This window comes from Apteryx mantelli, chromosome 3, assembly GCF_036417845.1.
Source record: "Apteryx mantelli isolate bAptMan1 chromosome 3, bAptMan1.hap1, whole genome shotgun sequence".
In the NCBI taxonomy this organism is placed as follows: Eukaryota; Metazoa; Chordata; class Aves; order Apterygiformes; family Apterygidae; genus Apteryx; species Apteryx mantelli.
The window spans coordinates 81,445,144-81,470,772 of NC_089980.1; the positions used below are offsets into that span (position 1 = coordinate 81,445,144).

At 39.4% G+C, this 25,629-nt stretch overlaps 1 protein-coding gene across 3 annotated transcripts in view; it reads right to left on the reverse strand.

Annotated features, from left to right (window-relative positions):
- PKIB (cAMP-dependent protein kinase inhibitor beta) overlaps positions 1-14,496 on the reverse strand; it is a 64,040-nt gene extending 49,544 nt beyond the window's left edge. For all 3 annotated transcript variants that reach the window (XM_013959163.2, XM_013959162.2, XM_013959161.2), the window contains exon 1: positions 14,328-14,496. The gene's annotated coding sequence lies outside the window, so the exon portion shown is untranslated. The remainder of the gene's footprint in view (positions 1-14,327) is intronic.
- Between the last annotated feature and the right edge of the window lie 11,133 nt (positions 14,497-25,629).

The window sequence follows — 25,629 nt, forward strand, 5'->3', positions numbered from 1 at the left end:
TTCCAAAATCAAGTGGTAACAGAGAGAAGGAAAGGTTTAATTTAATTTCTGAATTAAAAGTAATCAGTTTAGTGTAGTAAAAAAAGCTCTTTTGATCTATTTTTTAATCTGAACCACTCACCAACATTAAGTTCTATACCAGTTCCTACATATCTCCACAGGCATTGCTGATTCAAAGCAAGGATTAATGACAAATCTGTAACAACCTAGATCTTTAACAATGGCAAGTTAGTGGATGGGAAAAGGGCAGGCACATGTGATAACTGAAATTACCTGTTCTCCAGATTTCCATGTTAGATTACTGGTTTCTCTTCTGGTCATATGGATAGCCTTTGTATGTACAGCATTGTACTAAATAACCTGTCCAGAAATGGTACACTGTAACATCAAAGTTCTTCCTGAATTGTGGAGAAGAGATGCAGAGTGCTCACTACCAAAACAGAAGGGAGGAGGCCTGATATAGCACAATTCAGTACTACATCTACAGTACAAAATAGTGCAAAAAGACAGTACAATTTTATTCAGCCTTCTTCTGAAATAGTGAAGATACTTTAATAAACCTTATTAAATCCAAGCAATTGCACCAGTCCCAGCACTAAACTGTTGAAGACGAAGCAATTTTTCTGTGGAAAATTTATGGCCAGAGGAAATGTTCTAACCTTGGTATTTTTATAGCATCCATACATTTTTTAACAGAGGAGAGGGAAGTCCAAGATTTCAAAGACTTACTCAAAGTGTCCTCTAACTTGAAGAAGGAAATAGCCTGCACTGGGACACTTGCCATGGCTCCCAAAACACGTGATTACAATTAGGTACAACTGTTGCCACCAAGTCACATTAACTTAGTCAGCCAAAGTTCTCCTGATTAGACATGGAAAGTGTTTGTGAGGTCTGATTAGATTCATCCTACCCATTTTGGTTATAAAACAAGCCTTGATTGTTGTCCATGGCCCAGTACTCCTGTTTGTCGTTAGTCCTCTTCAAAGCAATATTGACAGAATAAACAGAAGAAAAATAAACCAGCTGCAAGAATGAAGTGGACAGTTAGCATAGCTCTCTTCAAAAGGGGCAATACGGTCATCGCATGCGGAAAGGCTGAAATCCTTGGCATCCTCCCCTCCTCCTTTCCACCCAAACAAGGTGCCTCGTGCCCCTAGGGCTCCCTGAGATGCCTCGCTCGGAACGGTGCAAGGACCTCCTGAGGGAGTGACCTGCCTCTCCATGCCAGGAGCAAAGCATGGCAGAAACACAATTGCACATAAAACCTTCACCAGTGTTTCCCTTCGACAAGCAGATTCATTCCCAGGCCTCAGAGGACTGACTTGAGTTTTGGGGGCTTTTTGCTATTGCAAAGCACTCTCATCACATTAGGCCTCCACGTGCCAACAATTACTACTTTTCAAAACTCAGTCTTTGCTAACTGACCTTTTATTTCACTTCTCTGCTCTACATGATGAACTCCTGTTGTCAAAGCCATCATACAAAGCCCCAAGGCTAAACAGCACAGAACAAGTGTTTCTCCAGCCCCTTCCATGGTCTGCAGAACTTGTTTCCTGAGCAACTTGTCGGCCCGTCACAGCGGCAGCGTTTCCCATTCTCATGGATTCTGCCCATTTGCTATTACTGTTCTAGCATACTGTAACCTGCAGGAAAATGTTCAAATGAACATCCCACCAGCTCGGCTCCTGAAATGAAAAGTGCAGGCAGTTCATGAGCTACTTTCCTAAGAATTTGTTACCAAATGCAGCATGATCTAAGAAAAAAATTAGCTGTTATTTTTGTTCCTCTAATTTAGAAAATGAGGGCACAATTTCCTCCAGAAAGCAGAAGCCATAGAATTAGTGATACTTTTTTCCTGGTATTTTGTTCACAGTTTAAACATACAATTTGGAGTCTCAATAACTGGTTGTTGAATGTTTATCACAGTTAAGCTCTGTTTTTATCTAGAGAAGTATCATTTCAGATATCACAGTTCACCAACAAATACTAAGAAGCATGTTAATGTGGGGAGGCATTTCTCTTTGGAACTACAATTCCAAAGCTGTTACTGGAAATGTCTTTTTCTCTGGAGCCTTCCACATAATTAACAATATAACACATTACTGTAGTTCATCCGCAGCTTCCATTTGCAAACAAAATGGTGTTAATCTCTCTCAAATCCCAATGTTGCTATCTTTTCAGCTTCCCCTCCTCCTCACTCTTCCTTCTTAATTCAGAGACACAAATGTAAAAGAAAATGTGCGAAGACACTTTCTGAAGAGACATAAAATGGAGAACAGTCTGCTATGTTCCTCACTCAAAAAAGCCTATGTACCTTTCAGATGCTCCGTTCCATATGCTTATTTTGTTAATAATTTTGGAAACTCACACTGATAGCAGACGCTCACGCTGTAATACTCCTTCCTCAGTTTAACGGCTTCCCCCCACCAAAGATTCGCTCCTCTGAACAATCCTAGAACAACTCCAAACACTTAGAAGATAAGAGTACTCACTGTGCTAGCTGTCGTTCTCCTGCTGAAACTGTACAAGTGTCTCTCCAAAAACATGAGGCTGTTTTTAGACTCCATACTACCTGAAGTTTTGCATCTTCCCCCTCATCACATCCCATTTAGCGATGAGGCATCTATACTCATGCTTCTGAACCCCTACACTATCTCTCATGAGATCAAGCCTTTAAAAGGTCTCTATCAAAAGAGCATGTCTCTGTGTCTCCTTTCAAGGCTTTGCCCAAAAATATATGGAAGGTCAACATGGATAACAGAAAATCAGAACTAGGTCTTACTCTGCATAGATTTTGTTTAGTTGTCTAGACTGGCTAATTTTCTGATGGAACAGTTTGGGATGGCATGGAAAGGAATGAAACTGGAGCCATCTATCAACTCAGCTCCTGCATTATTTGTAATTCTTTCCTGTTGGAAATTTCAACACCTTTTTTCATACACAGTGAATTCTGGTATAAATACAAAGTTACAGCCTTTCCAATCAGCTTACCAGGATCTCATCAACAGAGGTTGAAAGTCTTGCTTTTCAGCAACAGAGCTTTTCCTCTCATGAGGACAATAGAATTAAGTACTTTTCCCCTAGGTTCATCCCTCTTTTGACACCACTTCTACCTTCCTTTTAAACCTCAGATCCACTTCTTCTGCACTGAATAATGACATGAGCTTTGGAACATATTGAGTGTATCAGTATTTATTTGCTGTTGGGTAAGAGTTCTTTTGACTCAATAGATTGGAACCAGTTCCTGGTAAGACATCTGAACAAATATCCCCATTTTGGGAGAGTTTAATGTCAAATGTTAATTATGTCTCACCTTTGATGGGCTCCTGGTTTTCTAAGTCTAAATTGCTGGACTGCCTCATTTGTTATACGTACAATTAAATAATTGGCTGCGATTTATACACCAAATGCCTCACATTAGATGGAAGCTGAAATTGTCAGTCCCACTTTTCTTGATTTATGAAATATTGACATTGGAAAGATGTAACAAGAAAACTGAGATTTCAGGAAATGTCCTTCATTGCAGAGAATATAATACCTGCTGTTATCTCTGTTCTCCAGTTCTCCCACTGGGTATAGTACAGGAACAAATGCATTCATTCCTACCATGACCAAGACAAGTCTACATAAAGGTCTGGCTTGGAAATCCCTACATTTTAGTGGTTTAAATCAAATGGAGCCAAGACGTATAATTACACTGGGGGACAGAGGGGCTGTGCAATACAAAATCTGAATTAACTTTTTTTAAAATATGCTTTGATCCACCTCCAATCTTGCCTTTTTTCCCTAAGTTTTAGGCAACAAAATTCTAAAAAAAAGGACAGAAATGAGACACAAAAATAAATAAATACATGACCATTTCATTTCCGAATGCATGCTTAGGAAACTTACAGTTAGAATATCAGAACATTTACAGCAAGAAATGATCAAGTAATTAAATATATTTAAAATGTTCCTCTTTTTGAACAAGTATATCTCTGAATCTTATCCTTCAGTATTCCCAGAGTATAAATTTTTTTATTTAATTCTAAGCCATCAAACTTCAAGTTCTAGGTTTTCTACAAATTTAAAGAACAACCAACCTTTAAGATCACTAGGGTGTGAATTTTTAATTGCTATTTTTGGAAGTCAGAATCAAGAGGCAGATATGGCAGGCATCACTCAGTGTGAACTTGCAAAATAGGTCCGCTGGGTAAATTTGTTCAGCTTTCTTTTACACCCTTTAGACACTTTACCAATTACTGCTTCTCTCTAAAGGGGGCTCCAAATTTTTTTGTTCACTCCTTTATATGACATAATTTAACTCTTTACAAAGGCTGGCTTGTTAACCAGTCACTTAATTAATGCAGTAGATAAACAGTTGAATGCTTTATGATTTCCATTCAAGACAGCTAGATTTCTGTAATAAGATTCAATTTCCATGCATGAATTGTTATAGTTCACTCAAAACAAGACATTGTCTCTACTTAAATGTGAATATGGCAAGTAGTTTAATATTTGGAGTAATTTTAATAATCAGTAAAGTTTAGTGAATTAATATTTATTTCTTTTACTTTCAAAAATTGCTAGAAAAGGAAACTTCCAAAACAATAAACTGACTCTATTGGAAAATCTGTTTCTGAAACACAGCATCCCATTTATTCCGTTTTACTTTTAAACACTACTTCCAGCTACATATAGTAGCGAGAATCTGGAACTAAAGAGGGTACATAAAAGTGAGTTAATCCATTAATAAAAAGAACTGCATGGGGAGTGTGTACACTCTCTTCAAAAAGAAGAAATAAAACTACCAGATTCATAGCAGCAAAAGCTAGCTTCTTTGTCCCAGTAAGTCCTCTTCCATGTTCAGGTGAACAGCTTACAGCCACATCAATAAAAGGGTGTTTCCAATCATAAGTGGGAGAGAGATTTGATTTATTATTCAGTTCAATTCCTTTCACAACTCCAGCTTTCCAGCAAACAAATTAAAGTTCAAGGGGAAAGGAAAGAAAAAATTCCTCCAACCCTCACATGCTCATCTTCTTAAGCTGTTTTAAGCTCTCCTGAAGTAAACGGCAAGCACTTTTAGTGACAGTTTCTGAGTAATGACGGGAAAGAGTGAGGGGGTGGCTGAAAGCACCACTGCCTCATTAATGTAAACTCTCTCTTACATTGCTCAGGAGAACAAGTGTTCAGTCGCTGCTTATGAAGCAACTTTGACAATAGTGAGAGGAGCTTTTTGCTTGGTGTTTGCTTAAGTGAGAGCCTATCTGTTTTAGAAGCAAAAAGAAAAGAAAAAACAGAAGCAATCCACAGTCTTAATAAACAAATTGGAGAATGACTGCCTTCTCTGGAGACTTCATTATCATGAGGTTCCACTGCACTCCAGTGCTTCTGAGCAGGCATTTAAAGAGAACATAGGAATGGTGGTGTAGAATTTCTCATATTTGAGGTTTCCAAGAAGAAAAACAAAAGAGACATATTAAAGAACCCCTATCCCTGCTGAAGGACTTTTCTTTAAAACCTCAACATCATATCATTATAAATGATGCCTACTTACAAGAAAGCAATAGGATTAGCTTTTCATTTTTGAACACTGAACAAATATAATATGCTAACACTGAAGTGAACCCCTTGCATATTTATAAAACCATATTGTGCCTTGGAGAAAGCTTTTCTTAGGTCAACAAAAGCTGCAGCTAACTGAATCAGACTGGAAGGATGCAGGCAGGATGCTTATAAATGATTTTACATAACTGATTTTTTATGAATTTGCAATCATATTTAAAACAGATTATACCAGCATGGTTTTTTTTAAGACAGGGATGGCCAACCACTATGCTATTGCAAGCATCTATTTATCATTTATTATTAAAAGTACTGTCATTGGCCATGTTTTAGTCTGGGAAATAAGGACCCCTCTTCCCTGTCATTTCATGCACAGCTGGCAACAAGAACCTAACAGCAACTTTTCAGAGGCTCAGCTTTGAACTTAGGGTCATAGGATAATTCAGGCTGGAAGGCAGCTCAGGAGGTCTCTGGTGCAGTCCCTGCTCAAGCCAGTTCAGCTGCACAGTCAGACCCAGCTGCTCAGGGCTGTGTCTGGTCCAGTCTGGAAAACCTTCAAGGATAGAGCTGGAAAAACCTCTCAGGGCAACTGGTTCCACTGTCAGCCTGTCCTCGTGGGGAAAAGGTCTGTCCATACATCCTGTCCAAACTCCTTTTGTTTTAGCTTATGCCCACTGTTTCTCATTCTCCCGCCTTGCTCCGCTGAGAAGAGCGCGGCTCCATTTCCTAGACCACCTCCCTGTAGGTACAGGAAGGCCCCCTACAGCTGTCTCTCCCCACAACTGACCCAGCCCCGGTCCCTCAGCCTCCCCACGTGGAGCCAGGGCTCCAGCCCTTGATCTTGATACTCCAGAAAACTGTTTCTTCCCTGGAGGAATGTGCATTTTATTTTACAGGGAAACAGATAAAAGGTGCATCTAACTGACACCCCTTGTGAACTCCACAGCATCATCTGGGCTCGTTGCTTCAGGGATGGAGCTGCACTCCTGTATCCCAGCACGGCTCTTCTGCAGGGAGGAGTATAGCTAAATCAGTGTGTCATCTCATCTTCCAATTGGACAAAACTTTACAGATTATAAAGTGGGTTGACTAGATTAACCTCTAGACTCTGTGTGACTTAAACACAGCTTCTTGAGATTTTTTTCTTTCTTTCTTTTCCATCTGAAAACAAAAATAATGTGCTAAAATAGGACTTTATTCACCTGAAAGTTTTTTAAATGTTTGAACCTTTCAATACAATAGGTGCAATTTAGTTAGTAATCACCTCTGATTTCTTCAAGTGGGATTAATTTGGACAAAGGATGATAAGGTATTGAGCAAGGCCTAATGAAGAACCAAAGGAGATTCAGGAACTCACTCCCCTGTTCAGCTCAGGGGACAACACGTCTCCTAGTATCAAGATCTCCAAGGGTCTTTTTTTTGGACATGTTTCACTCCAGCTTGTAATATTACAACTTTGATTTTGCACCTGCATTTAACTCAAACTTAATTGGGGATGAGGGAAAAAAGTAGTTAATTCACATAATTAATTTGTTCTGTCAATTAATTTCATACATCAAAACAGCTTTCAAAATCAAAGGCAAACTAACAGATAGAGGAAGAAAAAACTCAAATACAACTAACAAAAAATAAACCATTCAGATCTTCAAACACAGAAGTTAATAAACAGCAAACAACACCTGTATCATGGATGCGCAAATCTTGTTCTGTTTCTTTCATCACATATATCTTTCATCCTCTGTAATATCACCCCATTTAATCTCTACAAGATCTGGCAACAGAAGCACAGGGCTATGTTCTGTTCCTCAATTCCAGAGTGGTTTCCCTAAAAATGGAACAGTTTATAAAGCCAATCCTCCAGATTTTTATTCTTACAGAAGCTGAAAAGCTCCAGCGCTCCCACTGAATCCTGGCTTTAAATTAAACTGAAGAACCATACGATTGCTTAATGTCTTGTCGTACCATCTGCCAAATCTAACACAGCTATTCACAGCTGGCTAAGCCCTGAGAAGTATAGAGATATGCTTCAGGTTTTAGGCACACTTGGTACCACAGGGGGAATTCTAGCTACATTTTAAAATACTATTTTCAAAACCGTCTGTCCACTCGGAGAGAATTTTTAGATATTTTCCTTTCTTCTGCTTCCTTTATTCCTCATATCAACCCAAAACCTACCCACAACAGACAAAAGAGACCTTCATAGCTCTCCATATACTTACAGGCCAAATCTTACCAAAACTGTTTAACAGAAACACTCCTAAGGACTGCGATTCAGCTTTGTAGTTACAAATTGCTTATGAACAAAGCATACCACATATTGCCCAAGAATTAAAGCTGTTGTTAATGGGACAGAGGGAGGGCATATACTCACCTTAATGATAAGGTTTATGGCATCACACAGTTGTAAGTCACAGAGCACTTTCATTAGTTAGTAAGAAATATGTGACAGTGGCAAGAACTTCAGATTCTGTCTGAGCAGATACTCTGTAATGAAGAAATCCTAAATACCAAGGGTGAGGTTCTCAGAGTCACACAAAAACCACATGACTCAAAACTATGCGAAAGCGAATTTAAGGGAGGTATCAAGCCTGAGCAAAAGGGAACACTTCATCCAGTTGGAGTGTGCAGTCGCATGGATTTTATTAACACCTGTCTGGTATCTCAGTCTCAGCTTCAGTCACTACACTTCACACAGAATCATGAGATACCACACTTCAGTTATTTTCTGCAGTATATATGCATATACTCTCATCCACGCAGATTCCAAGTAAATACTCCCTATGACAACTCCAAGTGGTTTCCTACTCAGCATATATTATGTCATGGCAAAAATTTACATGCTTTAATGTAATATTGTCCTGAAGGAACAGTAGAGAGAACTAATACTATGTAAGGTTCTGGATGCACAAACTGAAGCTTCCTTCCTGGTCTTCCTCATTTTCATTTTTGTTAGTTCCTTTTCTTTTAAGACTTATCCCACAGGCACTGCTAAAAGTTTTGAATTCATAATTAACAAAAAATACTGTGAAGAGCATCTTAATGCTCTACCCTTTAACAATTCAGTCTGCTCCATCCAGAGACCTGATGCCATTTGGTTTTGCCTTGTAAAAATGCTTTTTGCTCACATACTCTAGCGATGTTCATTTTAATGCTTGTTTCTAGTGACTTGCTAGCTTCTCTTTAAACAAACATAGTTGCATTATGTTAAGTCAGTCCAAGCTTGATTCCAAACCAGGGATTTTGACTCAAGAGGGGGCTGCCTTCACTCAAAAGGGGTTGAATGCAGCATTTCTTCTGAGGGCATTTCTACAACTCTGCAGTTGCACTGCTAAACATATTTTCAGGTTACTCGGGAGCCTGTTGACAAATCTGTGGTTTCCTCACAGAATTCTGCCAAATGGTTTTCAAAGGTAATTAAAAAAGGCTAATAAAAGGTGGTTCAGCCTATTTGCCTATGAAGACTAGAAAGCAGCATAAATTACTCATCTGTTTTACATCAGCAGGTGTTTAGATTTGCAAACATAAACAGTATTGTGTACTGCAAACCCACTTCACCTTCCTCTTTCCATGGAATACATGGGCAGGAAGGGAAAAGGTGATGCCTTAGCCAATAGAGGGAAAAAATAGTGTGTTGCTAACATTAGGTATGCTGCAAATACTGCTAATCTGGATTAAAAAAGAAACAAAGAAGGAAGCACTCCCTGATATGTAATTGCTTCCCTGGGATTCCCCTAGGAACAGCATAGCAAAATGATAGACTTTTATTAATTAAGAACTGTGTTCTTGCAGCACGACCTAGCACAGAATTACCAGTATCTCTGAGGTCAGCAAGGAAAAAGTTTGCACTACATATTAAAGAAAGCACATGGTAAAAAAGCTTCTGCTGTATATATTCAGCACTTATAATGCTATGGCAAGCTAGCTGGCACTATCCTACCCAGATACCTCCTGCCTAAATGCCTTAGCCAGGGTGCCTCTGACACAGCTCCACATGCAAAGATTGCCCTAGGGGTACACGCTCTCCCACGCACAGTGGAAATTTCACCGATTTGGTAGAATCGTCTCCCTTTGCTGATACTATTTTTGTAGGCAGATGTGCTGCTTTGGCTGCAGCTGAGCCAAGTTAAAGGCTATTGCTCTCAACCTGGCTGCTCACTTTCACATCCAAACCCTCTCTTCTGGCCCTCTCTACTGCCCTCAGCCTGTTTTCCTTTCTCTGCCAGATGTTACTGTCCTTCTCAGACTTGCCAACATAACTGCATGTGTTTTCACACCCTACCAGGTTGTCAAAATGATTCAAGTTAAGTGCTTTTACTGGCAGGGATTTTTAAGATCCTTTGGATCCATTTTGACTGAAGCAGACTGGGTAGCACCTACATATGCTGCTGTCCATGCATTTTGGAGAGCACAGTAACTTCGGGCGATGGGAGGAGGGTGAAAAACAGCTGTGGGAAGTAACTGCTTACACCAGCTGAGAGGCAACCAGAACAGTATGTCTGGTCACAGCTTAAAAGGTGAATGGAGAGCACTGTACGGCTCAACAGGACAACTGCTAGAAGCTCCAGCTCCTTGTAAAGGAGAAAGAAGGTGGTACATCTCCATCTAAGTGCAAGAAGATGAAGCAAGGCAAGATACTACATGAGCATATGTTCTTGTTCCCAGAGAAAAAGACGTATTTATGGGCCTCATTCCTCCTCTTGCTAGTATAAACCAGGAGGATAAAGTCAAATTTAATCACTATACAAGCACGACTGGTATTTAGTGCAGAATGCTGATTTTAATATTTAAACCATTTCTAAAACATGTAAAGGAGAGCTTAACACAACTTTAATGCAGATGAATAAAAAGAAATTAACATTAACCACTAACCACTTCAGTAAATTGGTTTAATAGATATAGGTATGTTCATGCCCAGCCAGTAATCAGCTGATATGATTTCTACAACAGGAGAAAACTAGGAAGTCAGTTTACTATACTATTAAAGTGATCTAAAAATATTTTAAAAATCCCCCCAAACCCCAAAGCCATTATCTAGGGAAGTACTGAAAGAGAAGAGAAAGGGAAGTACTGTGTTGGTATTGATGTTCAAAAGACAAGGAAAGAGTAAGAAAAGACAATTGCCCATAAATATAGAGCTTAACCTTAGTTATGTAACAGAACAAATACCAAGAACAACAATCACTGTTTAAAAGACAATAAAACTAACATGTATTTATAAAGGCTAGATAAACTCAAAATGCCTTTCCTATTTCCCCTTTGTTGTCTTTCCCCTATGCCAACACACAGAGTGTTAAGGCATTATTTTGTGAAGAGAAAGCAGAAGAGGAAGTTTGGGAGGCAGCTGTAACTAGAAGAAACAGTAGTGACAGCTGAAAACAAATTAGAGGCAAATCACAAACTTGTAAATAATATGGAGAAGTTCATTGTAGAAGAATGTAAATTTTACAGAGACCCCACTAATCAAGTGTTTGTGCTGAATTAAGATTTAAAAAAAAAAAAAAAAAAAGCTACTGCAGGTGTCAGCTATCCACCCAGTATCTCAAAGTATTGAATTATGGGCTAGGAAAGCAACAGGTCAGCTTGTGCAGCTGAGGAACAACAGTACTTATATAATATCTCATTACCAGAAACACCTCTGCCAAATTAGAGTTTATTCTGAGCTGACTCTGGGGGAGAAGAGCCATGATCAAAACCTCCAAGACTGCACTCCCAAGGAGCAGAGAAATTGAAAAATATAATCACCAACCTTGTGAGCAGCAGAAGCTATGAAGCTTGGCATCCTATGGAGCACCCACATGATTTTTCTGATGTCTAATAAGCTGAATGCTTGCTACGGCTCTTCCCTCAGTGGGGACATCAACAGCATCTCTCTCATCTCCTTGGTCACCAGTAGTCGTGAGGTTTGTACAAATTTCAGAGCTTTGCAATCTCTGCTCTTCTATTTAAATTGGCTAAAATTGATTCCCGGGGTAAAAACTTAAAAAGGAGGGGAACTATCAGACAGACAGTATGATTATTTAAGCTTCATCTCCGTAGGAAACCAGGTCAAGGAAGAAGAGTGAGGAAAGAGGGGAAGAAATGACATACAGAAATCTCAAATGGAAGAGATTTCTAAAAGCAGAATTATTGTTAAGTCAAATACAAAAGACATTGTTTCATGTGTGGAAAGCCAGATTTTGCAGCTTTTCACAAACAGATCATTCCTGACCTTCTAGGATTTTTACTAAGCCATATTCTTAGGTAGTAATGAAAATCTGGATGATCTCCATGTCCCTGTAAAAATCTAAATGCCAGAATCTTCATTCATTTCTGCACAGATGCTTGTCTGTTCAAATACTTGTACAAAAATAAAAACAGCCCCTCTTTTCTGGCACTTCTCCCCTTCCAGTGCAGGTAGCCAAGCAAAGAACAAAACAATCTTATGGGTCTGAATGACCAGACCAGATGCCAAACAGTGGAATAAATCAAGTCAGCAGCAACCAGACTGATTTTTACAGTCTCCAGGGCATGTCTGATACTCTTTTGTGCTGCCTTGTTCCCCAGAATGCCACAGTTTTGTTACGTATCTTCTGAAGATAAGTCACAGCCTGAGATAATTCAAGTATGAGTTGAGTCAACATGATACAGTGATAATTGCTGGCATTTGACAAATCCGAAATAATATACTAATAAGCCATTTCACTTTACACTAACTGTATTGCTCAATTTTAAATCCTCAGTTGTTTCACTGCTCACAAAACTGCTTAGGTAAAGAGAATAAGGAACGTCTTAGGAAGACTTTGTACTGAGTGAAGACTCTTTGGCTGCCAAGACATGGAGAGAACACAGAAATTTCCCTGATTTTCACCCCAAAGCCAGTCAAGAGGAAGCCATGTCCAGAGATAGGTCCTGAAGCATCTTCAACAGAAGGACAAACCAATAAAGTCCAGCAGAAAGCCCTTTAGGTGTTAAGGGAATGTACAGTCTCCCATGAGAGTGATCTGTGAGTTTATGGATATAAGAAAAGTACACATAGAATTCCTCACTGATTTTCTCCTCAGGATTAAAAAAAAAAAATCAAAGAAAACAGGTGGGTTCTGAGTGATTTGTTAATGACACTCACTATACTAACAGAAAATACAACTTGGACAGATAGACAAATGGACACAAGGGAACAATTTTTGCACTCCCCAGCAGATTGACAACATGACCTGACTAAGTTTTTCTATCTCTCTGTTTTACAATTTGCATCAGTATTTTAAATTTGTCATGATTTTTTGAAGTTCATTTATATTTTTATAGCATACTGGTGCATGTTATGCTTCGTTGCTTGAATTTGTTAGTGTTGTGACATGTCTAAGCTGAAATAAAGTGGACTAGTCCACTGGGTATATACCCTGGTTCAACAGGGTGCATTTCCAAACCAATCTATAGAACTAAACCTTCCTTCTTATGGTACAGTAAAGTCATTGCTTTTAGAAGTTCTTTGGATATTTCTGGGGAAGTTTCAGTTTATTTTACTTTCATATAAGCAGTTTTTATCAACCATAGTGCAACACTTCATGAACAGCATAGTACAGACATTCAAGTGAATTGGCTCACTTTTTCACAAGGAATATTATCAACTGAAACAACAACAACAAAAAAATCTTCATCCTTAAGACATCTTCAGTGAAGAAAGATAAACAATGAAAATCCTGATCTTTACTTTAGCTGTTTTCAGGGTCTCTGATCTGTTTAAATGTTTCATCCAAACTGCTTTTTACTAGCTACAAAAGGCGATGAAATTATATTGGGTAAATCAGCATGCCCTGAATATTTTCACATTCATAATTCCTGAATTAAACCTACCACGAAAGGCGGCTAGGATTTTCTTGGAATGACTAAGGTCTCATTATTTTTCAGAATCCAAACCTTTAAGAATTGGGTGTATCTCTACCAACGAGGAAACAGCATGCTGTAGATCACTTTGTCTATCATTTCAGGAGTATTTTGAATACTGTTTCACTTCTTCCTTCTATAAAAAGCACTTGCCTGCTTTTCCAAGTCCACAAGAAACTTTTAACAAATGCAGAGGAGTATCCATCATAACCAAATTAGGAAAAGACTGTCTTACTACTAACATTTTGTTGCCATCAGAAAGAAAAATTTCTATCATCTTGTGAGTGATTGAAATATAAGAACACCCCTTGCAATCATGGCAAGATGAAACTCAATAATGTATTTCAACTGATTTTCCAGGACCATCTTTTGCATCAACAAACTACATGTTAGTTCATTCATTATACTGTCCATGCAACTTTAATTCTGGACTTCAAGCACGTAAGTTATTTTTCAGAAATTTATTTTAATGTTACTAAGCCGTACTACTATGTAAATAAAGCAGACATTTTTACTCTCTAGTTTTCTATGTTCTTGTACCTGATTGACAATAGAAACATAACTTGAGAAAGGAGACAGATAAAAATTGCAGCTGGAGCACTTCTGAGTGCTTTCCTCCGTAAATGAAAAACTCGTGCTAGTTTTCTTCCTGAAGAGACGTAATCCATTTATGACGCCTACTATCATTTTCTCTGAGCACTTCTTAAACTTTAACATATTTACCTGATCAATTAATTGCACTGTAGTATCAAGGAAAGTGGGGCGCAGAGATTACGTGACCTATCCGTGGCTATACAGAACCGTTGGGACGCAGCAGAGCATCAGACCTGAAGTCCCCAGGAGCACCCCCGATCGCCACCTCGCCTTTCCTCTCCTGTAGCCTCTTCCTGCCCCAGGAACGTCTCATGCCGTGAACGTACCTGCCAGGAGCCGCCAACCGAAGGGACGCCCGAAGCACAGCACAGCGGCGCCGCCTCTCGCACCCCGACCTGCCGGGCTGCAAATTTACTTTTCTTGCCGGGCTGAGCAAACCCCGGCTCCCACGCGCCGAGCCCCGGCCCCCGCGCGGCTGCCGCCACCGCCGCCGCCCGCCTCTCGCGGCGCTCCCTGCGCGCCGCCGCCGCCGCCGCCCGCGCAGCCCACGCGGGGGCAGCGGGGCGCGCCGCCGCTCCACGCGCCGCCCCGCGCTGCCTCCGCGCCCCCCACCGCCGGCTGAACCAGGCCCCCGGTGCGCGCACACCCACGGTGGGAAAAACACAGCTGTTGCCTCGGTCCTTACCCATTTTAATCTACCTTCCTCAGATTTCACCTCTTCATTTATTTATTTATTTATTTTTATTTATTTATTGGCTGCAGTCGTTCCCCCCCCCCCCCCCCGGCCTCAGCTTCATCAGCAAAATAACACAGGACATCCTCCTGCCTGATCCAAAGAGCGTCTGGCAAATCCTACTGTGAAAACAATGCAAAAAAGTTGGCACCTGGACGTAGCCATAGATGACCCCTGTTGGCTATGAGCTTTGCTATACTGCACGGTGCAGCTGCACAGGTCGGCCATAAAAAACTTACGGCCTCCGGGACACGCTTTACACAGGAACTTGAAAAATCCCGTCTGGGCCTCAAATCAGCAGGCATTTTATTTTTCTCCTAAAATGATGCCCTATGAGGAATATAGGAAATTCTGTGCCTAATTATTGTATTTCAGTGAAAACACAAAAGTTAAGGTCTGGCATCTCAGAATAGACTGAGGCACAATCACGTTCTGTACAAGCAGATGTGTATGGCTGTATTATACTTAACAGGCTTTTAAAACTTTCTTTGAGATATAGAAATGTGAGGCACTGATTTTTTTCATAGTTTTTTTTATGTTGCATCAACAGGACTCCAGACTATTTGCTTTGAAATCCCTTCAGCCGGTGTTGAATATCTCACTACAACTGATACAGATTTATCTGAGACATCCTGCCATTTACCTAGATCCAGTTATATCCAAATGATAAAGGAACACTCACAGCTGTTTTCTATTTATACCAGATATTCTGAGAACTGGACAGATTCAGCTAAAGCTGGGTATCATATTTGGACTTTTCAGTGTTTACAAAATAGGTTAAAGTCTTTATTTAGGATAATAAATAAAGGGAGAGGGAGGATTATAATTTTATTCTATTTTGAAACAAAAGTTTGGGTTCCCAAGCCTAAAATCCTTTGCTTTCACTTTTTACATTTTTCTGGAATCACCTAGAATTCTTAGGGTCTATTGTCAAGACTATTTGAGCCATATTATTACAGTATTACAGTTCACTATGGAAACATTAAACAGCTAATAACTCAGATGATGGTTTAGAGTGGTTGATTATCTTGCATTTTTATTAGACTTTTCCAAATGAGCTCTTAAAGTAGAAGAGCTCTTGTCTGAAGTCATGCTACATGTCTCTAAAATATTTCTTCTTAGAATATGGTTTATTGTGTCTCCTTGTTTAATATTTACTCTCTTTGTCATTTATTTTGTCATAATTTGGTCATATGGTTTGATTTCTCAAAAAAACTTATGACTTCTGTTTTTCATCTAATGATAGAAACAAATGGCAAATGTCTTCCATTATCTGGATTATCAAACAGTTTATTCAGAAGAGTGAACCTGCAATCATTCTCAAATGACGGTAACATTTGCAGTATAGATTTAGGTTCTTCAGCTCATTTTCCCTCCTGAAACTGGAATTCAGCATGCTGTTTACTTACAGTGCATGATTTCTGTGAGGACACATCAGGAGAGAGAAGAATATGCTCAAACACTGTATATATCCCCACTACAGATATAGTGCCAAAACATAGTCCTGAACTCAGTGTACTAATAATATTAGAAGGCCTTGACATCTTTGTAGCCCATCTGGGTATTTGCTGAGGAAAAGCCAACCTACATACTGCTTCAGACTGATGTAGTGGCAGTATGTTTTCCAAGGTAGTACAGGACATAGCTCACCTCCTGCCTCCTGCAGCCAGCACCTGCTATGTGCAGACTAGATTTAAAGTGTATTTTTTGGTATAAAGCACTTGGTCATCTCTTCTGAACCAGACCCAACACAAATGCCTGGGAGAATCATGATGCCAGTAAGTGAGATGCTTACTCTAGAGCAAGAAGTTCTCCTTAATGGATGTGTATGTTCTCACCGCTGTCCCAAGAGAAAAATCTTTTCCATAGAGGAGCACATCCATGATACTCAGTAGTGGAAGGTTATTTTCAAAACAGCTGGGATCAACTTATTTTCTGCAGTAGGCATGCCTTGACCGAAACATGGAGCATTCCACTTAGAGCCGCAACAGCTATTCTTTTCCATTTCTTTATTATACACGGTTATTTCTTTGATTTATTTTCAGTTTATTTCCCTCCTTGTTGCAAAATCAATGTCACTTGAAAAACAGATTTTATTGCTCACTGGGTAACTTCTGATGCTGTAAGTTTGAGCAGTTTCTGTATTTTTAGACATCTGGAGGATTAGGAAAAAATTGTAATGTAATAATATTCACGTCAAGCCTTTCTTTATTTATATTATAGTGCACATATTGTTGGATCTTTCTGGTGGAAAACAATGAAAGATTAAATCCCAAAGAAGCTTCTAATGCAATTGATTATTATCATAAGAAACAACCCAGTGAGGAAAGTACCCTAGATGACTACTTTTAAATTCTACTTGATAAACTTAAGAAAAAGGTTGTGTTTTAGTGTGGCTTGTAGAAGCAGGGGAATGGATTCAGTGGCCCTGATCCCTGCTAGTCCTGTGACCTTAACTTGTCCATCTGACATCTAAAATTTCTAAGATAAGCCTGCTCAGAAGGTTATAAACCAGCAGAAGTGTGTTCACACTATGTGCAGGCAAGTGTTAGGATTATTTTGCTGCCCACCCTCAGTGTTTCCCTGCTGGGACAGGCACGTGCTGATGGCAGTCAGAGGAGAGGATGGGGTACACACCTTGGAGCGATGGGACAGGGAGGCAAAACCACCTTCGAGCTCATGAGCCGTGAGATCTGACTGGCCCTACAGCAAACCTCCCTGAAAATGGCCCATCTGTACACTGTGTACACTGAGCTGGGTTTTCCTAGAACCTGAACAGCCATAGTACTGCACGCCACAATATATCAAAAACACCTCCTGTCTTTTAAATTGAATGTAGAGTCTTGCCTCAGTAAAGGCTTCTGAACTCTTTCTCTACTTCTCAAGAGCTGGCTTTAAAAAGCTGACATTTTGCCCTTGCTAAAAGCATCACCTTAAAGGGTCAGAATAAATGAATATATCTTATCAAAAAAAGATTCTTGGAGGACTACAAAAAAGCTGACACAGTTAAATAGCAGAATAGAAGAAGTTACTTGAAGTTTAAAAAGGCATTTTTCAAAAAGTGGAAGTTGTGTCCAAACAAGGGAGCTCAAATAGAGCATAAACCCAGACAAAGCAAATTTAAAACTATAAACAAAGATTTTGAGGAATAGCTTGCTATAGGCAAGTATAAAAATTACTAATAAAATCTGTTATTAAACAATAGGAACCAGGAAGCTTTGTAGAGCTGGTAGATGATCAAGGTGTAAAAGGATCATAAAACAGGTCACGAAAGAGAAGCTCACTAAAGTCTTTGTTGCACTGTTCACTACCAAGGAGCTCGGAGACATTTATACACACTCTTTCTTTACAAAGGTCTGAAGCATCATCTCACATTGAATGGCTGGAAGAAAAAAATTAGCTTGAATAAATAAAATGAATAATAAAATCAACAGGCATAAATCATAATTCATCCCATAAATCATATGCACCCAGAAGTTCCTAAGGAAGTGAGATATTAAATAACTGATCTAAGTTTACACTGAAGTGTAAACTTTTCATATAAATAGGTTTTGAATGCAGAGAAAAGGAAGGTAGCAAAGTCTGAAAAGGGCTCCAGAGGGTATTTGTATTTGAGGAAATCTATGTAAAAATATCCTAAAGAATATTATTAGTTGGTATGTGGATAAATATGAACTAATAGGGAAGTATCAATCTAGCGTTTGTGGAAGGAAACCATGCCTCACAGTCTGCTGGAGTTCTCTGAAAGATTCATCAAGCTCCTTCATATATAAATGATCCGGTCAACATGGTGTCTTTTTAAATATCCTTAATGCTTCTGGCAAGGTCTTTTAGGGAAGACTGACAAAGAAACTTAACTATCTTAAAATGAGAAAGATTAATAACTACTTAAAAAGCCCATCAAGGGATATTAAACAAAATGGTCCAGATGCAATTTCTGTCTCACAACACAGAAAAAGGGGCACTGAGTGAAATTTTCTGACAGTGGGTCTGGAACACAAAAAAGGAAGCACTTTTCCATGCAGCACATTATTAAACAGCATGTTACCCACAGTCAAGGAATGATGTAGAGACCAAAGTCATAAACTGGTACAAAATGCAAATTTATGGAAGAAAAATCCATCAGGTGCAATTAAACACAAAAATACAGATTTCCAATTCTGCATAAGTGTTAGGCCTCTAATATATGACCAAAAGCAACAAAATTGGTAATACGCTACAGAAACAGAAAAGAAAGTTGAAGTGTATCACCAGTATCCCAGCTCCCTACACTTCTATGGCCTGAGATCTACCTGCTTACTTGGGGAAAGCTCAGCCTTGGAAGACCTTCAGAAAGCTAGGGGAGAATGTTGCTGGGAAAAGAGTTTTCAGTACGAATACTGGATTTATTTATTTATTTATTTATTTATTTACATTTAGCAGTATTTTCATTAAATTACGGACAGCATGAGCCATCTGTAGTTTGTATACCACAATTATTCCAAGTGGTAACAACTTTTTATTGTTACAATCATACTCCCTGGGGGATACTGGTCTAAATGATGATCATCCCTGCCAGGGCAAAGAACAGATGCAAAGGGTGATTTGCGGTCTAAGTCGATGTTGGTGAGGCAATGCCCAGGGCGAGGCAGAGGTCTTGCCACCCAACATTGCTCAACCCAAAACGACGCCTGGGGCGAGGCGGGAGTCTTGCAGCCTGGTGTTGTTGCTAAGGGCAAAAAAGGCCAGCAGCCACTGACGCCCTCCGCTGAGCTTGACAAGGACCAACCATCCCACAGTGTTTGGCTCAGCCCCACCTCACCAACAGGATAAATTCAACGTATAAACGTTCCTCCACTTCGAGGATGGGAACACCAACCTACGGATGGGTCGACTGCCCTGGACCTCTCTCCTCCCCAAACAGGGGCGCCTCTTTGGTAAGACTTGCACCTCCAACAATGTTGGACATTACCCCGGGAAAAATACCATTGTTGAAAGCGTTTAATTATCAGTTTGAGCTCAAAAAGTAGAATTTGTTGCAGTAAGTGCATTTATCACCGGCAATCCTGAACCTGTTGGATCTGTCGCTTTAATAAATTGTTTATTTTGTTCAACTTTGTGAAGCTGACTCAGGGAAAATTCTTGGAGGAGGGCTCTGGCAGGCAAACATTGATTACCGAATAAGGAAGGGCCTTTCCACCTAATCATACCCTTTCCCTTCCTTCACATGACACCCCCAAGTTGATCAGAAACAGGAAAGTGCCTCCAACCATATCAGCCTCCAGCAATTCTTCTTTTGGCCTCTAATTAGTATGAATGGAGTGCTACTTCCACCGAAGTTTAAAGCAAGTGTGAAGCAAAAAATCAAGCTTTTGAGATGATGTGTATGCATCGAAACATATGCCAGCTTCCAAATGCAAGAGTTCTGTCTTCTGTGATCTAAAATCAAGCATCACATCTCTCTGTGACCTAAAGCACAACTGGCAGCTATATATGTGCTTTGAATTAAAGTGTTCTAAGGAGAAGAGAGGAGATCACATTGCCTAGATTCAGAAATGTCTGCCCAGTGGATCTGCAGCTGAAATGAATGTTTGTATCAGAATGACAAAGCCGGAGTTTGAACGGAGACGTTGTTTTTTTCAGTCTGGAGTTGGCCCTGACAGGTCGCATGTGAGATGTGCCCTGCAGCCCTCCAGCTCTTGCCTCCTACCCTTCCTTATCTCCATGCTGCCACACACATTCATGAAAGGATAAGAGCATTTTAATAGCCTGGTTACAAAACTGTATTGAAACACAGATACTGATGCAAACTGTACAGACTGTTGGCACTGTGTGAATTGTGCCAGGCCTAGAATGAGTCTACATTAATTCCAAGTGTGCTGTATTTCCATTTCCAAACCAATTCTCTTTTGACATTCATATTGCAAGTTGCCTTCATTTAGATTATTTGCTTTCTTCTTGCAATTTTCCTTTGCATCTATTAATGCTCTTGTCAAGTCTCTCTGTACATAGCTGATTTCCACAGCTTCCCTGATCCTGTTCTGTGTTTGATCTTCAGCTCTTCCAAAGGAATGTAAACAATGGCAATCAGAAATCAAAATAAAGGAAGAGGCATCTCTTCAGCAAGCCGTTACAGACAAAGACTTATTAGAAACAGAACCAAAAGAATCAGGAAAGGTCCATCCACACTGTAAAGCTGCTTTTTTGAGTACCATATATACATACAGTTGACTTGTGTCCTATCTTTTTGGTCATCCTCATTTCTTTCATAGCACAGCCAGGCACTACCCTTTGAAGTCTCTTCCTGCTTTCTAAGTGAACGTGAGCAATTCCTCTATGTTGCCTCCATGGAGAACATAGATACCGACATAGCCTTACCAACAGCACATAGATGATGCTGTCAACAGTATTCTTCTCTAAAAATCGCTGAGAAGATAGAGGACAAATCAAGCTGGTTATATTGCTAGTCAGGAGAGTGATGAACAGCCACATTTAGATGATACATTTGAGAGCGGTTCTAAAACACCTGGCACTGGGAGTTTACATTTATCAGTTCAAGACATAACTTTGGTGAATATGGAACCCACAGGGATTAACTGGCAAAATACGCACTGCCCTGCAAGCTGCAGCAGCTATCACAAAGTCAGCACGTTTTTGTTTGATCCTTGCTACCAAAAATTACAGAAACACTTGTAACAAATATAGTTATTCATAACTATATTGCATAGCCTGCTGGGTTTGTAGCTCATTAAAAGTCACAGTCAATTAACAAATGACTGTCATCACCAGATGTGTATGTCCTGAGGTATACATTAATACATGTCAACCACAGCCAAAATGACAACATAAGTGGTGATTAATGCTTAGCTGACTATTTTATAAAGCAACACACTAAGTAAAGGAATACCACCAAAATAAATAACCTAACTCTAGAATTTAGGCTAACTGGAGTGAAAATATGAAAGAAGGGAAAAAAAGATGAGGTTCAAAAATACAGAGATTTGGAATGTGTTTACTGCAAGTTCCCAGCGTAACTGAAGCAGTGCAGAAAAATTGTGAGGCCATTACCTGTTTCATAATGTATGAGTTTTGCAGCATGAGGCATGGGCAAGACATAATGCAGACCCCAGAAAATTGCAAACTGCTTGTTTTAGAATAGTGAGAAAAAATAATACAAATTGTGTTGTGAAATAATTTCTTAATACTCTTCAGTGTATATGACTTCATTTTTTTTTCAGTCACCCCAGGATCTCTGTTGATAGAAATTATTTAGCAAGTCAACTCTGTTGAGAGATTTACACAATTCCTAATTTCTGTGGTATCAGATTTTGCTCCAAATACTCCTGCAATGCTCCAGTTCCTTTAACATGTATCTTTTTATTCATTTTTCCTCATGCTGTTGGAAAGGTACAAGTAAAGTGGAAGCAATTTACTTCTATGGCCATCTGCAAGGTGTTTGTGACTAAAGTCAGTTCACCTTCCAGAGCTGCTAACATTGGCTGTTGCAGCAATGTTGCATACTGCATGAATTCTTGGTCTAAACATTTTTCACTTTTCCTGAGCTAGCTGTCTGCTGTGCACCACAGCAGTAAGAGGAAATGATCATATGGGATGAAGATACCAGCTAGTTCCAACTGGAAATGTGGTGTTGGGATGTTGTCCTACCAGGAGCAGTCTTGTCAGATGGCCAGAATAGGTTGTGCTTACTGAGGAAATGTGTTAAAAGGGCAGAGAACAGAGAGGAAAAAAAACCCCAAACACAAAACAGTTGAAATGCCAAGAACAGTCTCCATTTTTCTCATTTCAAAAGGAACACATTCACAACATCCTTCTTGTCCCCTTGAACACTTCCCTCTTCCAAGGGTGTTTGACCTCTCCCTCAAACCTGCCCACCTGCTAAAAGCACGTGACTGTCACAAGCACATGCTGCTCAGACTGCAGAAATGCAAGTAACCCTGGGGCATCTCCAGGATTCCTGCCTGTACAGCAAGCACAAATGTGAACACAAGAGACAGCAAACGCAGTCTAACAGTAACCACGTTCATCCAGCGCTCATGACATTAGATTAACTTCATCAGTGGCGAGGACCGCTTGCATAACATCAGGCAGTGAGTCAGTTGCAACAACAAAGCTAGAATAGTTACAGTGCCCAATTCTCTTATAATCCTGGGAGAACAGATTTGTTTGTTTCCTGTACAAATAACTGGGCACAGTGTGTTGCCATTTGTTTAATGCTGCAAGTATACAGGCTACTGTGATGTCTCTGTCCGGTCTTATCTCTAATGCAATTTTTCATGTTTTTGATACTTCTGTAACTGTTTTACAAAATTATACTCCCCTTTTTTCCTTTTTTTTTTTAAGCAGAAGAAGTAATACCTTCTCTTTCAACTATAAATTCCCAGGGCTTTGGAACACTGATACTTTCAGAGTGCCAGTCCCAGCTAAATGCTGTGCTAAGGTATCCAGCTTACTTCTGCTGTCTCCCAAAAGCTATGCTTTTCCTCTGCCTTTTGTTCCTTGAAGAGCATTCTTCAGCAAGTGCTGCATAAAGGAGTTGGAGCTTATAAACAGGTAGAAACCAGCCTCTTTGTAGTCACAACAGTCAGAAGAGCAAACAAGCCACTGAGGTGCATTAATGAAGGAATGAAGCACAAATCAGTAGAGAGACAGAAGGCAAGAGAGTCAGCATTATGCAGAATTAGCTGTACGTCATAAGATGATTTGAGAATTGTAATTACTACATGCATCCAAGCCCACCATTATCTATTAACTTGGCATTAATTGTCATTTTTAGTTAGAATATGAGTATTTTGAAATAAAAAGTTCCAGATAAAGAAGACACTTAATGCAAGTAATCTGTAGTCAAAATTTCAAAGAATAGAATGGACTTGAATTTGGGTTCCCATTTCAAATGGAGAGACCACTAAATCAGGGATGATGTAAGCAGTAATGAACTTTCCCTGACTTTCTGGGAGGTATTCGTTTCATGGCTGGCATAGAGAAGTCTCCAGGGAGAGGGCACATGGATACTGAAAAGCAGCAAAAGCCAGTTCTGAGGAGGGGTGAAAGGACATTTTGTCTTGAAAAAAGGCACAGAAAAGATGTTGCGTGAAAGAACTTCTCAGAATTAATCAACTCTTTGGAATGCATCAAGTTAGCTTTACAAAACAGACTGTTACTACGTATTCACCATTCAGAAACTTTCAGTGAATCTATGAATTAGTTTCTTTCGGGAGGTTTCTCAAAAGTGCCTTGCCAACATTACTGGAGCATTAATCTTTATAATTCAGCTGTCAGGCAGTGTGACTGATCACCTGTAGTCTTATTCTTGCTCCCTCATTCAATGATCTCAGCTTTAAAAAGACTTTTTCCTCTCCAGAATAATCCTCACCTAGTCATAAAATTAATCTCAAATTTAAGCAGCCTTGAAGATCAAAGTTCTTAACTTTGTGTTTATTAGTCTCAGTCTGAATTATAATTATGTGGAAATACTAGGAAAGCTAAAGCTTTTTTTGTTTAGAAAACATGGGAGAGAACATGATTAGGGTATAGACCATGAATCAGAGGATACAGGTTGCTCCTCTTGAGTAACCTTGTGCAAGACTCTTTGGGTTTCTGTAAAATGGAATATTAATAATTCAGAAAATCATTAGGAGAATGATCATAGTGGATTTGGCAGTTGAAAAACATTATACCAGGTAATGAGATGACAGGAGAATAGATTAAGGAGGGACATACCTGGGATGTGTACAATTCTGAGACAAGCAGTTTGAGCAAGAACTAGCCAACAGAAAGACTGGGAAAGGGCCAGGAAAAGAGGTGAGCTTTTAGGAAGTAGAAATGAAATATTTTCCCCCAAGAATGATTAAAATGTGGAATGCCCAACCAAAACTACGGAAACAATTCCAACAAAGATCATATTCAAATAAGAGCTGGATGTGGTCAGATGATACCAATTAGAAATCATATCCTTACACAGAACCAGGTTAAAATGAATGGGTGTATCACCTATTTATTCATACATTTTTATGATGCCACAACAGCATCTCTGTGTGGATTCTTTCCATCATTGTGAGAAGGACAGCTATATTCACACAAAAGGTGAATGACTGCAGGAATAGTGCCTGTGGTCTTTCCATAAGAAAGATTTAATATAGAGTTCCTGCCACAACAACCTGACAACAGTATAGACCTTGTTTATTGTAGAGTACAAAAACTGTAAGTAAGTCATCACCATATAGAAGATAGTCTGAGGTTTTTTTCACTCCCATAATCCTTAAAAGATACGTTTCCTCTAATTATCCAGTAGAAAACATTTTTTTCCTCTGGAGAGTTCTAGATGTACCATGTCAAGTTTCACAATATATGGAGATGGATGGTCTTCTAAATTAACGAACCAAATCGTTTGTGGCTGTCTCATTGGAAAGTTCATTTGTTATGTTATTTAGAGTTTATGCAACATTTACTCACTTGAATGTGCTTCTAAATGTAATGGGGCTGCTCCTGTAAGTAGGTCTTCACCTAGGAGGTAGACAATGTAATCCTTGATACTCACATGTAACTCTGAAGACGGAAAGTACTAAATATTGACTTATATTGTTCCTGTGTTGGTTTGGTGCACCTGAACAGAACATGAATTACCTCTGCTCTGCTAAAGATGTGAAATATGTAGCAAAAAGATGTGTTTGCTAATCAGAACATCTGGTATGTTTTTGTATTTTAGCTTATTCAAGTCACTTCAACTCGATCATGAAAGAATAATATGTGGAACCAGAAAGTGACAGGAGCAAACCTACAAATATTCTAAGAGCCTGGTACTGCAATGCTGAAATATGGTTTCAAATATAAGATAATGCTAGTGCATAATTCATTGATTACAAACAGTTACATGATGAATCCTTTTCTAGTTTTCCATG